The sequence below is a fragment of the Aquila chrysaetos genome, chromosome 26, assembly GCF_900496995.4.
Source record: "Aquila chrysaetos chrysaetos chromosome 26, bAquChr1.4, whole genome shotgun sequence".
In the NCBI taxonomy this organism is placed as follows: domain Eukaryota; kingdom Metazoa; phylum Chordata; class Aves; order Accipitriformes; family Accipitridae; genus Aquila; species Aquila chrysaetos.
Genome location: NC_044029.1, coordinates 6,012,314 through 6,026,406, shown reverse-complemented (window position 1 = coordinate 6,026,406; position 14,093 = coordinate 6,012,314).

Below are 14,093 nucleotides of genomic sequence, written 5' to 3'. Positions count from 1 at the left end.
GGAAGAGCTGGAGAACGCTTTCCTCTGGAACAACCCATGATGTAGTCTTATCAGGCACTGAAAGGTAGGATTTGAAGAAAAAATCAAATTGAATACTTGTCTCCCACCACCTCTATTCTAAGCAGCGAGCTATTGCTCAAAAGCAATAATCCTGCTTTCTGCCCATACTTTATTAAGTTTGTGCTTTGTATCTTCTATTATATCACAAGTGGCTGGAAATGAAATATGCTGGAAATGGCAGGACCAGTTGGTTTCAATATTTCTGAACTATTTCTTTCAACCCAGCATGAATTCTATTCAAAAAGGATTTTGTAAGTTTTGCTTTTGGCTAAAATTATAAGAAGATACCGACCTAAATGTACAGTGATTATTGGCTGTCCCAGAAATGCGCTTTTCAATGAAGAAAGTATTTGAAAAAAATATGATCCAGCTGCCCTGTCCCTCTAACTGTCTAGTATGATGGCCAAATGAGCAATATGATCCAATATTTAAATTGAAGGTAGAGCTGATTTTTGTAGCCCTGGAGAAGACCCCAGGGTGGACAGCAAAGCAGAACAGACCCTTGTATAGAGGTTAGTGTTTTGAAAAGCCAGGAAGCATACTGCAGTGAGCGGTCCAAAAAGTCTCATGAAATGATGTGAAGCTCTTTTTGAGACTGGATCTGTTGAAAATTTTTGGAAGTAACACTAATCTGGAAGAAAAATAGTGTTCGGATAGGTGTCAGCTTCCATATTTTACTACATTTTTGTGTATATATATATATAGTTTATGTATGCGAAACTGTATATATAGTTATATGTACAGTTTTATATTAATCATGACTAGAATATTTTGCCTTATGTCGTGCATGCTCTCTTTCTGTTTTTGTGTATACATATGTGTATATATAAACACACACACACACACACATATATAAATATATATATATAGCATAAGAAAGCTGGATTTTCCAGTTTTGACCAAACACACTGAATACACATGAAAGTACATACAATCAGTACAGAGTGATTGTATATACATTAGAGTGGCCTCGGTAATGGTTTTTTTGTGGCATTTAAAGGGCACTCTGATTTGAAGGTTATGACTCAGGTAAGCCTTTTATATAACAAGATAAAGAAGGGAGAAGCCAGGAGAGATGTCTGTCAGATGCTTTCCCAAATGTCTCTAGCAGCAGCGGCTGAACCTTCTCTCCTTTGGGGAGCACTGGTGCTGTTACACCTCCAGCTTCTGCTGACACAGAGACTTCTGTTTCCACTTTGTTGGCAAGCAATGCAAGATGGTGATCAGGTGGGGATAAAAATTTAAATATTAAACTAATGTTTCATTTTTATTGTGTTTGTGTTAGCTGTTTACAAGTAAATAGATAAATGAGTAGAAACACAGTCAATCAGTTGAATATGCATGAGTGCATACCTTGGTTTACAGTACTGACTCTATCAAGATATGAGAGTGATACTGTTAGTGTCATCAAGGCAATTGCCCACTGAGGCCGGGTTACACACCCCAGTAGCAGAACTAAAAGAAAAAACTCCTTCGAAATGGCAGAAGTGTGTCTGTTGGGATATTGCAGTCACTGCCGTCTGTCCCAGCTATGCAAGATGTGGAGGGATGAACCAGTTCTGCTGACAGCAAGCTCCTGCATCCTAATTCTTCCTCTAGCTAAAGTTCAGTCAAGTTTCTCCCTGTTCCTGACATGTGAGGTATGAGAGTTTCTCATACTGAAGATGGTCACTGGGGAGGCTGCTGGACAGGACAAACTGCCAGTGGCTGCCCCGTATTAACCCTTTCCACTACTGGATTTACTGACAAGCCAGCAAGCAGCTGAAACTTCTCTGCTCCCAGACAGACAGGAAAAAACCTCACCTGGAAAACTTAATTCCTTCTCCTGTCAGGACACTTCAGAGAATCAACGCTGTCAAAGTTTTCCCAATCTGAAATAATGTTAGGAGGACCCCACGTTTTCACGAAGACCTTTGCCTGTCCTCTTAGAGTTTATTTCTTCTCTCTCTGCCTCTTGTGCAACATTTTTGCAAATGAATTAAATATTAAATTCTTGCCATAGTATATATGGGAGCTGACAGATATACTGAGCCAGCAGTACTTGCCAGATATATTATATGCCAGCTATCCTACATCGGATACTCGATGCTGGCAGGCATACCGTGCCAGCTTCTGACAGCATACGCTACGCCAGCTTCTGCAGCTTCTGACCAGGCCAGCTGGGGAGTTATAGAAAATAAGGCTAGACATGACATTGCAAGTCATATAGTTTGTCCCTCCACCCAAAGACAAGATCAGCTGTTTCTGAACCATTCCTGAAAGATGACCATCTTACTAGGTCCTAAAACCAAGCAGTGATAGTAATTGCACAATCCCAGGGCAAACTATTCTAGTGAAATAACCATCAGACAGTTGGTATTGCTTTTTTATAATGTCTAATATAAATCTTCCTTGCTACAATTTATGCTTATTACCTCTAGTTCTGTTCTCAGGAGCGTAGTTTATGTTCTTCTTCTTTGGCAGTTACCTTTAAAATATGTGAAGACTGTTAGCCCATCTTTCCTCTCACAACTCAGTCATCTTTTTTATAGACAAAATGAACATAATTCCTCTGGTCCTTCTGTATAGGTCTTATTCTTTAGATTGCAGTTCATTCTCATTGCACAGCCCTGGACTCTTTATGAGAGTTAAAGTGAAGAACAACCATTAAACAATATCAACTCATGACTTTGCTATAATCACAGAATCTAAAAGGAAAGTGTGAGGGTGAATTGTTATTTCTTTCCAGAGATGTAAAATAGTCTATTCTTTCATTTTTTCAATGAGATATTTTACCTTTGCTAACCTGAGACAATTGTTGAGGTGCTTTGAAGGCACTACCACCTTAGGCTCTATTTTGCTTGTAATTGTCATAGATGCACTCGTATAGATTTCTGCCAAACTCTCTGCAATGAAGGTATGACCTCATTAAACTGGGAAGAAAAGAGCACACATGGTCCCTTAATCTAGTAATAGATATTGATATTTCATTGATACTATTGTACATGGAGGAAATTTATTTCCTTGTGTTCGAAAAGATCACTGTGAGAAACAGCTGTATAATTCAGAGGTCGTTTGAGAACCCTTATTTGCCTGATCTGGTGCTGGAGGGCTGTGGGGAGTTCCTTATAGGTCTCATGCTTCCTTAAGTCGACACTCTTTGAGCCACTTTGAGTTGACTGAGTGGTGATGTCAGCCCGCTACATTGAGATAATTATCATGAATCTGCAGAGACTGCAACATGGAAGAGATTTTTCCACTCTGCTATTCAGAGGGCTAGCACACACACTCTCATTCCTGGTATCCAACTCTGACTTAAGGGAGCAAGCTTGAAACATGGCCCCAAATCCCTGCCTGCACCCTGCTGCAACAATAACGCAGATACAAAGAGGAACAGAGCACCTACCTGACATGGCTCCGTCATATGTCAGCAGTTGGAGCAGTGGTCGAAAAAGCACAAAACACCACAAACCCCTCAGCAGAAGAAATCCTAATAGTGACCACACTACACACTGGAAGTGGCACAGGTACAGATAGTGTACGGGTCCGCAGTGACAGGCTTTGCAGGTAGGTTTAGTAAAACTGGTTAGCCATGCCAGGGGCCTTTACTCGGCTGTAGTTTGCCATGAAGATGTCTCCTCACAGGAGAGCCATGATGAGAAGCAACAGCAGTATACACCCTTTTTCCCCCACAAGGATGAAAAAGACACCTTTTAGGTGGTGAATATGAAATTTGTTTAGCTGTGTTTACCCTTCTCTTTGCCAAAGCCAAGTAATCTGTTGAACAGACATAAACAACAGGTGCATTCTTGATATCTTTGCTACATGCAACAAGGTCAAATGCCATAAAAGCTCCAAATAATCCTTATTACTTCTAATGTCCTGTGCCAAAGCACTGTAATAAAAGACTGATCTGTGTATGGAGACAATTTGCATCTTTAGTCCCACTTGGACAGAAGGAAAAGACCTTTTCTTTCTTTATTTTTCCCCAAACTAAAATGTTTTTTGAGAGGTTGGTGTATTTTTCAATCTTTCCTATCTTTAAAAACAAAACCTTAAAAACAAGAAAGGAAACAACACAAAATAAAAAATAATCCTTAACCAAAGAACCTAAATCTTGATTGTTTCCTACTTTTTAGTTTTATTTTCCCAAGGTATTTCCCTCCCCAGTTCCCAACTGGCCAACACAGCTGAGTGAAATGATTTTTTAGCACATACAGTGCACTTCTGCATTAATAGTGTCTCTTACCTTTATATATCAGTACGGAGGGCAGCTTCTCATTGAAACATTTGTTCCTTGCAGATGTTCCCTGCCACAGCTCACTTTCCAATTCTGGATGTGCTGAATCTTTCTTTCCTCCTCTTTGGTCTGTGTGATTAGTACCATTATTCGGGTGTCTTTGGTACCTGTTTCCTCTCCTTCTTTCTACATGTGCTGTCAGGTGAGTGATGATTTGGGTGCCTCCATGAGAAGTTTATTCCCATCTCTCCCTTTTAAGTCGCAAACACTGGTTTTGTCAGACCACAAGGCAAAGTTTTTCCGGGCTCTGCCTGACCAGCGATTCCAGGGCATAATTTCATCACCTAAAGTGCAAGGAGGCAGAACAATCTGCATGAATCAACTTGCAGGCAGGAAGTTTACATGAGTGCAGTGGATTGTCATAGTGTTGGAGACTACACTAGCCTATGAAAGAAAATCTTAACCATCACTACTGTGAACTACGGACACATTCATGTTTGATCAGTTGCTCCTTCGACTCATACAGAGAGCTTATTCAAGCATGTCCTAAAACTACTACATGTTTACCAAGGAAATTGAGGAAATAACCTGCATATTTGTCTCTGACACAAATAACACAAAGTATATCCCCATGAAACCCTTTTTTCCATGTTGCTAAAATGAATTTGTTCGTTTACCCCATATTTAAATTATTTTGCCAAGCCAACACCCACAAGGCATGACAACTGATTCCAATCGCAGTATTTTTTATGACAGTAAGTCTTTTCCACTGAAATGTAAGCCAATCAGTAAAGTAGTAGCTAATCATACTGAATACTGCTTTGCAGTGTTTCACTGTCCATACAAAGGATCATTAGCAAACATGGAGCTTTATTCATAAATATTCATAAATAATATATCCTAAAAAAGGATTAGCTCTGTTTAAACCAGCTTAGTTGAGAAGAATTCATGGGACACAGAATTTCTTAGGTTTGTTCAAAATGGTAGTATACTCAAACATTTGATAAACAGTTGTCAGACTTCCGTTCTCTGCCTACCATTTTTTGCATGCAAATATCCCCAGATTATTTACAAGTTTTAGCATATGAAAGATTATTGATGACATCAACATTAATTGTCGTAGCCTTTGGGTTAGATTAGACTACAAAAGCAATGTCCTAAATCCCAAATTCCAGCAAAAACCAATTTCTCACGAGTACCCCATGCATGGGTCAAAGAAAACTGGAGGCCTGGGCACACAGAATAAAACACCAGCCACAGATTCCTTTCACTGAGCATGGCTCTAACCATTGCTGGGGAGTAGCAATATGCCTATACCCAGCCAAAGCTCTTCTTGGTGCATCAGACATACCAGAAACAACAAATTGTGTGTTTCTGAAGAATGTCACAGCTTAACCAAAGGAAGTTTCATTGATGGGATTGTACCCCCCAAACATAAGTGCCCTCTAAGCTCTCCTTGGACAATGCATTTTGATATCACCTTCTGCATGAGGGTTAGGAGTGCTAGGTACAATCCAATTTTAAGACAGTATAAATGGTTCCCAATAAAATGAAGAGTGAGGAAGCAAGAACTCTGGGGGACAAAGAAAACCCAGCATACAAAGTAGCTCCATTCTTCCCTCCTGTCAACTCTCCCTCACCTCAAAGCCAGCAGAAGTTTTTCCCTGCAGAGTTAGGGACCCATATCAGGACTTTAAAGCATCTCCTTATAACTGTCCTTGACCTTATTATGCTGGGAATTTTTACATACCCGTCTTTTACATACATTTTTATTCCTTTGTGGCCTAAAACAGGCTGCAGAGGAGTTAGCTGCTGTCTCAGTTACACTTTTCTTGTGCTTCCTTCCATCCCAGTGGAAAGATATTCTTCAGAAGCGGTGATCCCGCAGGAATTCCCTGATGTGTTTCCCTTAATTCATTTTTGTATAGCTTAGAGGACTTTGATAATTCACTAAATCAACTCCAGACTGTGACATTTCTTATTAAGCATCTGATGATGGCCAGCTCCATCCTCTTCACAGCCAAGCACAACAAAGAGAAGTGTGACTTCTGCTCGCCTCCCCTCCGCTTCAGAGACGTGCACCTTCTGGACATCAGGGAAAGCCACTGGTAGTACAACACTATCTGTGGGTGGCTCTCAGCCTCCTGTGCCGCCTGTTTGACCTTTAGTGGCATCTAGTGGCAAATGAGTTTGTAGGGAAAATCTTTGCAATTAAATGGCAATTAAACGAGCAAAAACTGATTTCATCTTCATATGTGAAAACGGGAAGTGCGGAGCTTGCAATGGATCAGGATAGTGAGGGCAGGTTGCTGGCTGCCAGGCTACCTTACTGGTCTAAGGCAACCTCCAGGCATTATTAGGCCATGTGACCAAATTGTTTCAGTGCTAATTTACAGAGCTTCTGATGAAACTCTCTAATTATGGCTTGGAACAAGGACTGTAGGTAGTTAAGAAGTTAGCATTAGCCACCTTTTGCAAATCAAAGTGTATTTTTGCTACTTTATTGATTAGAATTTCTTTGTTCCATAAAGCCATGTGAGACACTCTTTTCTATCACAGTGTGGGTGCCTCGTACTATTACCCTTAGAAATGTTGCAACAGATTTTGATTTTGCCTTGACAGAAAAACTGAGCTTCTCTTCCTAAATGAGATTCATCAGTATTTTGATTTATCAGATGTCACAATACTTTCTTCTCCTGTCTGGTATTAAAATATATATGAAGCAGTATGCTGTAGAGTGGCAACCCACAGTTCAGAGTCCAAAGACGCTTGTCTCATAAATACATGTTTCCATATTCAGGCACCATGCTGACAAAAGTTGATAGAGACCTCTATCTCTGCTTGAATAACAGTCTGCAATTTTTAAACTGCTGTGTTTTTAATTCATTAGTTTTACACGAGTCAACTGTATGTAAACAGAAGCACTGTAGATGAAATACTTTGCCCAAATGATTTTTTTTTAAATAATTCCAAATGTTAAAAATGCAAGCCAAAATATATATATGTGAAAACTTTTCATAGGAAGTATCTCCGTAAGTGCAAAATGTCATGCATGAATTAATGCATGCATATCTGTTGTTATTCTGTAGCTCTATAGGGTGTGAGAAAAAGGTTGTGAGTATAGCATTTACAATCCTTGAAATCTTCTGAAGAAAATTAGTATTTACATTATGCACCCCCTTTTATTCCTGTAAAAAAAGGTCTGATGCAAAGTTTAGTATTGCTCATCATTTGGGCTGACTGAAAAGGTATTGTTTGAGGATGCTTTTCAGTGAAATGTTTTCAACTCAATTCTTTCCTTTATTAAGGCATTGTTAGATTTGACCAACTTTGCATGGAAGCCTGGTGGGAAATGCAGGAGGAAATATTTTGGCCATTGTATGGTTGCAAAATACTATGTAGTCAAATCTCTTAGCACAACTAAGATGACAAAAATACTGTAATATGCCATTCTGGGAGTCGCTGATAAAGTCCTTTCTTCTGTATTCTAGAAGTGTCTCCTTTTTCCTGAGAGCTGCTACTTCCTAAAGGTGCTATAAAGCAGTATGCCATAATCTCTTAGGTCAGCTTTTTAAAAGAAGAAATGAGTGTTATTTTAGGACACGGAACATGTCAATGAGTCACAATTCACTATTTAAGAAAGAAACAAGAAAACTTTCCTCAGCGGATTAATGAATGAGATACATTAATACAGCAAGTCCTTCTTATTTCCTTTGCTGAGGGATATACTCACATTCTGGCAGCCAATAAAGCTTGGGAGGCCAGAAAATGTATTTGGGCCAGTTGAGTGTGTTTGTCTGCCAAATTAAATAATAGACCAGAGACACTGGAACAGGACTAGAGGATATAGAAGATAAGTGAAAGCAGTGCCAGCTGAGAGGTCTAATGGTCTTACTGGAAAGTGGCTTGAACAGCTTGCAGCTGAGATGAGACAAAAAGTCCATGTGGATAGAGAAGTCCATCTGTCTCTGAATGCGTTTTTCCACTTAGTGTTTAGGAAAGATGCAGAAATGATTTGGGTGCCTTGATTTGCATAGTGAAAGGAAAATGGGAAAAGATGGTTATGTTCTTCTGACACTGCACCATGACTTCAGATCAGCTTTTGCTTGAAGAAGCATTAAAGCATGTGCCTAGCTTCAAACAGCTCCCTATTAAGAAAACTGAATGAATAGTCAGAAAATTATCTACAACACATAGCTGATTCTAGCAGTGAAGAAACGCTATCCAGATGAAACTGATTGGACATATAAAAGAAATCCTTTCTGGGGTTCAAGACATATTGACTGTATACCTGGGAAGTCCCAGAAAAATGTCTCCTCCAGAGGAGCTGTGTTTAGAGGAAGAAAACCATCCTGGAGGCAGGAGACTGTCTAAAACAAGAGGTAGAGTCTCTAGTCATCTTCTAGCGTGCAATAAGCTGACGGCTGACAGCTGACAGCTGATCGGAGAGTTTATTATTTTCAGTGCGACGGTGGCCTTTAGAGAACTAATAGCTGCTAGCTAAAAGAGGACTGGTTGAACAATTTGGGTGTAATTCAAGCAATCAGTATACAGTTGGCAGGTTTAGGAATGCTGCTTAAACCGAGGTGGATTTTGTTCTTAAAGGCTTGTATTTTTCAAGCATTGTTCCCCAGCACTCTAAGCGTACTGTATGCTTCTCTCCCTCCAAAGCCAAGAATAGATGAGATTGAAGGAGAGGTGCAAACAAAGCTGAAATAATTTTTTAAATTTATCGAGTATCACCAGTTTGAGACATGTTTGTCTAAAAGATGTGGCAATACAATGTGTTTGCCAAAATGCTTAAAATCTGAAACAAATAGTTACATTCATATCCAATATGTTAGATTAAAGTAAAATATCCAAATAGTACAGATTTTCTTTTTTTTTAATATAACATTCAGGTCCAAGCATAGTGGACTAAACAATTGTTGTTAAGGCAAACATAAAAGTCCTGGTTAGATTTACATTAAAATATTTTTAGGGGAGATGATATTTAGAACACGGGTGTAGGGAAAAGTTCTAGGTACTGGTGGACAGTGGAATATGCTTCAGTGAGAATAGCAAAGAAGGAGCAATCTAATGATTATTGCTGCCCTTATAGGCTCTACTGTGCTAACCCTGAGTCATAAATAGAAAAAAAACCTCAACATTTTTTCCAAAGTAATTCCTTCCCTGAAGAATTTACCTATATAGAGAGAGGAAAAAAATGCAAGGATGAAATAAATACACAGTGGGAAAGAAAGCAGAAGCATAAAACAAATGATGAATATTCTTGCTTATTTTTAACTGATAGTAGCAGCAGGAGGGAGAGAAAGAAATGCCTTCGGGATAGTGAAGAGTGTTTAAGAGAAAGGGAGAAAATAGGAGGTCAGTATGGATAGTATAGTGTAGGTAAGGGCAAGTATAAGCAGCTTGAATGTGATGTCAAAGGATAAGTGGAGCTGCTCAAGGGATTCAAAGAGGAAATGATACTGTACTGCATGCAAAAGATCAGTTAAGATGGAGAAGATACAAAAAGCAGTCAAAGAGAGGATAGGATTATTAACAGAATCAAAACAACACGGATAGGGAGACAAGATATTTTTTATTTTTCAAGACTCAATTTGATAGCCTCTACAGGCTGTACTCTGTGTGCTGAGCACTTTTACCACGGACAGCCAAGAACATTAGGAAACTGTTGCTGCTACTCACTTGCAGAGAAAACAGCCCTCATCAAGCCCTTGTTGACACTTATTCCAAGGATGTACTCCATGCTCCAGGTTCTCTGAAAAAAATGCTTAAAACAGATATTACATTTATTAGCTATTCAGATATTAAAGTCTTCAGATAAAATAAGTCACAACAGCCTAATCACAGTGGGGCTATTGTCAAAACTAGATCAGATCAGCCTTGCCTTTGTCTAGCTGAATCTTGGAAATCCCCAAAGACTTTCAAGAAACCTCCAAGGATGGAGATCCCACAACCTCTGCGATTGCCAGTGTCACACTGTCCTCCCAGGTCAGGTTTTTCCTAATGATCCAGTTTGAGCCTCAGTTATTCTCCTTCAGACATGCCTATCAATTCTCATCATTTATAACAGAAGTTAAAAAGTCCCCTTGTTAAAGACAGTTTCAATGCCAGAAAACAAGTTCCACGCATTCAGCTACACTTCTCACAGACTCTTTCTACTGTTAGAGAAGGAGCAACAACACTAAACAGGTCAACATCTTAAAGGGGAGAATCACACAAACACGCCTAACTGTTTACACTGTTGAATTTATATACATTGTATTCCTCCATTTTCCCATTACCTATGTTATGACAAAAACGGCACATGGTTCTTGCAATCACGCTTTTCCCCATGATGCTAAGCAGGGCTTTAACCTCACAGCAGAGTGGTGAAAAGGTTTTTGCTGCATGCAAAAGCAGAGGTCTGCGATGACACCTTACCCTGGCTTCGTGCTACAGGCTGCCCCTGTTATGAATGAGGTTTTGGTCATTTGAGCTGGGGAATTGAAAGCAGCTGGATATAATGCTTGCCTTATGTGCTGCTGGCTACAGATGTTGGCATTCTTTAGCCACGCAAGTTTCCTCTGTCCTTGGAGGAGCGCTTTTTGAGGGCTATAATGCCAGGAATAGGTGTATCCTCCTACTGTCACACTCCAAGTTGTTCTTCATCCCATTCTTTCTTTTCCCTTCCCAACAAAACAGATTTCCCAGTTTGGACAAAGCTGGTATAGGCACGTATATTGGATGCCTGTGCTGCCTCTCACTTGCAATAGGAGCACATTTGTCAATGATAATGTTTTGTTTCTCTCTGCTGGTTCAGACAGGAATGCAATTTTCTCCAGATATCTGGGCAAGGAATCAGTCAGTACCAGCGACAGAGGGGCACTTAATAGGCTGTCAGTCGTTTAGCGTGAGTCTTAGATCTTACAGTTTTAAAATGCTGATCCCTTAATTAGTAGTCTTCATGTTTTTGTTTTGGTTTTTAATGAAATGAGCACTCTCTGTTGCGGAATCATTCATGCAAGTCTGAATAAGCCCTTATATTTCCCTCACAAATTGGATGACCACAGCGTTGGAACTACATTTGCGGTTTATTTCTAATTTGTATTCTCTCTTCAACATACATTTTCAAGCATAGAAGTAACTTTAAAAAGAATAACTCTGCCCTAACATAACCATCTGCAGTAAAAGAGTAAGCGCTTGGCAACACTACCTAGTTCATAGAAGTTCTTACTAGATATAAATAATCCCATTTTCTGGCAGAGAAAGTCCTCACAGTGTGATCTTTAGTTAGAGGAAAGAAAACTTATGTTAGTTGGCACATCCAGCAGCATAATGTAGTTATTATTAAAAAAGTGACCATGTAAAAATGGCACCTTGTTAAATAGTGTAACAACTCTCTGTGTGTATTCTGGGGCAGATTGGCTTACACTGTTTAAAACAAAAACAAACTTTTATTGCTTTCTACTCCTGTTAACACTGCTGAGCCAACACATCCACACAGAGCAGCAAGAGGCCGGAGCCAAATACTGACTGAAGTGTTTTAGCAGGACCAAGGTGGACTTTAAATATGTAAGTCATTAATACAGATTAAAAAAATGGGGCTACTGTGGACCTACGTTTCTAACAGAATCCTCTTTCTAACAGAAACCCTGATCACAGGGATTTTGAAGCACATGCCTGGAATTTCAAGACCTCTCATGGTACTGGCCGCCGTGATGCTTCCCACTCGGCAGCTGTGGGACCAGAGGTCTCCGACATGTTCCCCTGTTGTGGCTGCGGCTGAGATTTCTGGACATGCAGCTGGCTGGTCAGAGCCGCTTGGCATTTCTTCTCCACGCTGAGCCTTCTGCTTCAGGGGAGTTTCAGGTGGATTAGTGACACACGCTGCACAGCGGCTGCTTCTAGACCAGTGACTTAGATGTGCTCAGGATGGCTCTCTAGCAGGGAAGCCATCGGAGACAAATGTGCCTTATCCCTGCTCCTAACTCCATCCTCCTCCAGCTCAGAGCGCCTGTATTTCTCTGAAGGAAGATTCAAAGCCCAAGCCATGGAAATGTACCCAAGACACCAGCTTTTTGACAAGACTGGATGGCGGGTGGCATTCTCCGCTCATTTTCTTGAAGTTGGGTTGTTGTATTCCAGCAGATGTAAAGAGCATCAGGGCAGTGATATTACAGCTTTGTGACAAGGTCTTTCTTTCATTGTCAGAAGTCTCCAGTTCTTGATTTCGGGGTTGCCCATGTATTTTACATTAAGTAGTCCCTACACTAGGAAGAAAGAAACAGGCTCTATCCATAGTCTAGGACTGGTACCTAAATCTTTCCACTACAGCTAAACCCATAGGCTATCGAGCAGGTTTTTTTCTCTTTTCAGGCAGACGATGTAAAGAAAGCTTACAATACCCCTACCCTTGTGCAGAGCATACGACAGTAGATGTGCTTGGAAACAACCACTGGGTTAGGGACTGATGGAGAAGGATGGTCCACATTTAGGTGCGTAGGTGGTCAGCGGTGTAACAGCCGTGGTGTTTCTTGTTGATGCCCACAATCAGGGGTTTAATCACCTGGGGAACATTGACTTTGAAAACTGAAGTGCCTACACCCTACAGCCACCCTGGGGGCTGGGCGAGAGGAAGAGGAGCTGAAGATGCATGTTTTGAAGACCGACGTCTGATCGTATTTGAGTTTAATGGATGTGTGTTTTATCCATATTCTGGTTTAGCTAATTCATGCACAAAATTGTTATCTCCCCAAAATCGATTGTTCGCTTTTGTCATGGAAGATAATAGATACTATGGAAAGCACCCCACTGGAGGTAGGTTTGTCCTTCTGCATAGCAGTTAGTAAAACATTATTTTTACTTAAAAATTGCATTTGAATGAAAACATACCTGATCTACAGCTACTGACAGCCTGTTGTCTCCAAGAGATAGAATTTGTACTTCTTCAGCACAATAAAAATACAGCCGAACTTACTGTTTCATTTCCCTTTCTTTTTAAGGTTTTCCACTGCATTGCATCGCAAACTGTTAATATCACAGAATTTTCAGTACCTGATGTCTTTGAGACTTTTAGTCCTGCTTTACTAGAAATCTTAAATTCCTGGATTTTTCAGTTATTATTGGTCCCAGCCCTGGATGACTTAGGTGATTAATATTAACAAATAAATAGAATGAAAAGTAAATGTAGTATTTTGATTTGCTACAGAACTATACTGTTTGTGTGCCCTTATTTGTTCATATCATATCTCTTCTACCAATAAACTCTATTCTTAATTCTACTATTTGTATGCAAGGTGAAACCAATGTTTAAATGGGGAGAGTATTGATACGACAAAACCTAATTTTATTTAACACTGCAACTAAAAAGGTACAGATAAAATTGCAAAATTCATATCTTTTCCTAACCAGAAAATGACAAATTGCTACTGTAGCAATAAGCAATGGCACCTACCTTCTAGGGGATTTACAGTAAGCCCTCTATGATACACTTTTAGGATGTTTCCTAACACTTTCAAAGGAGCCTTTGCAATAGAGTTTTGGCCATTTAAGTTCTAATACCTGTTACCAACTTCAAAAAGCTTTGGATTTTTTAGTTTTCCAGAAGAAAACCACTATCCTGTGATTCACTGAAATCATTGCCACAGGTAATTTTGGTTATAAAAAATGTATGCTATGTAATTTATTTTTAAGCACTTTTAAAGGTCTACAGTGCTGACTCAGAGGTAATGGTCAGTTGTATGAAATGACATTTAAAGCGGCTTGTAGAGGACTGGTATGTAAACCTTAAATGCTACTATTATATTCTGGAAGGTTATTCTTACTT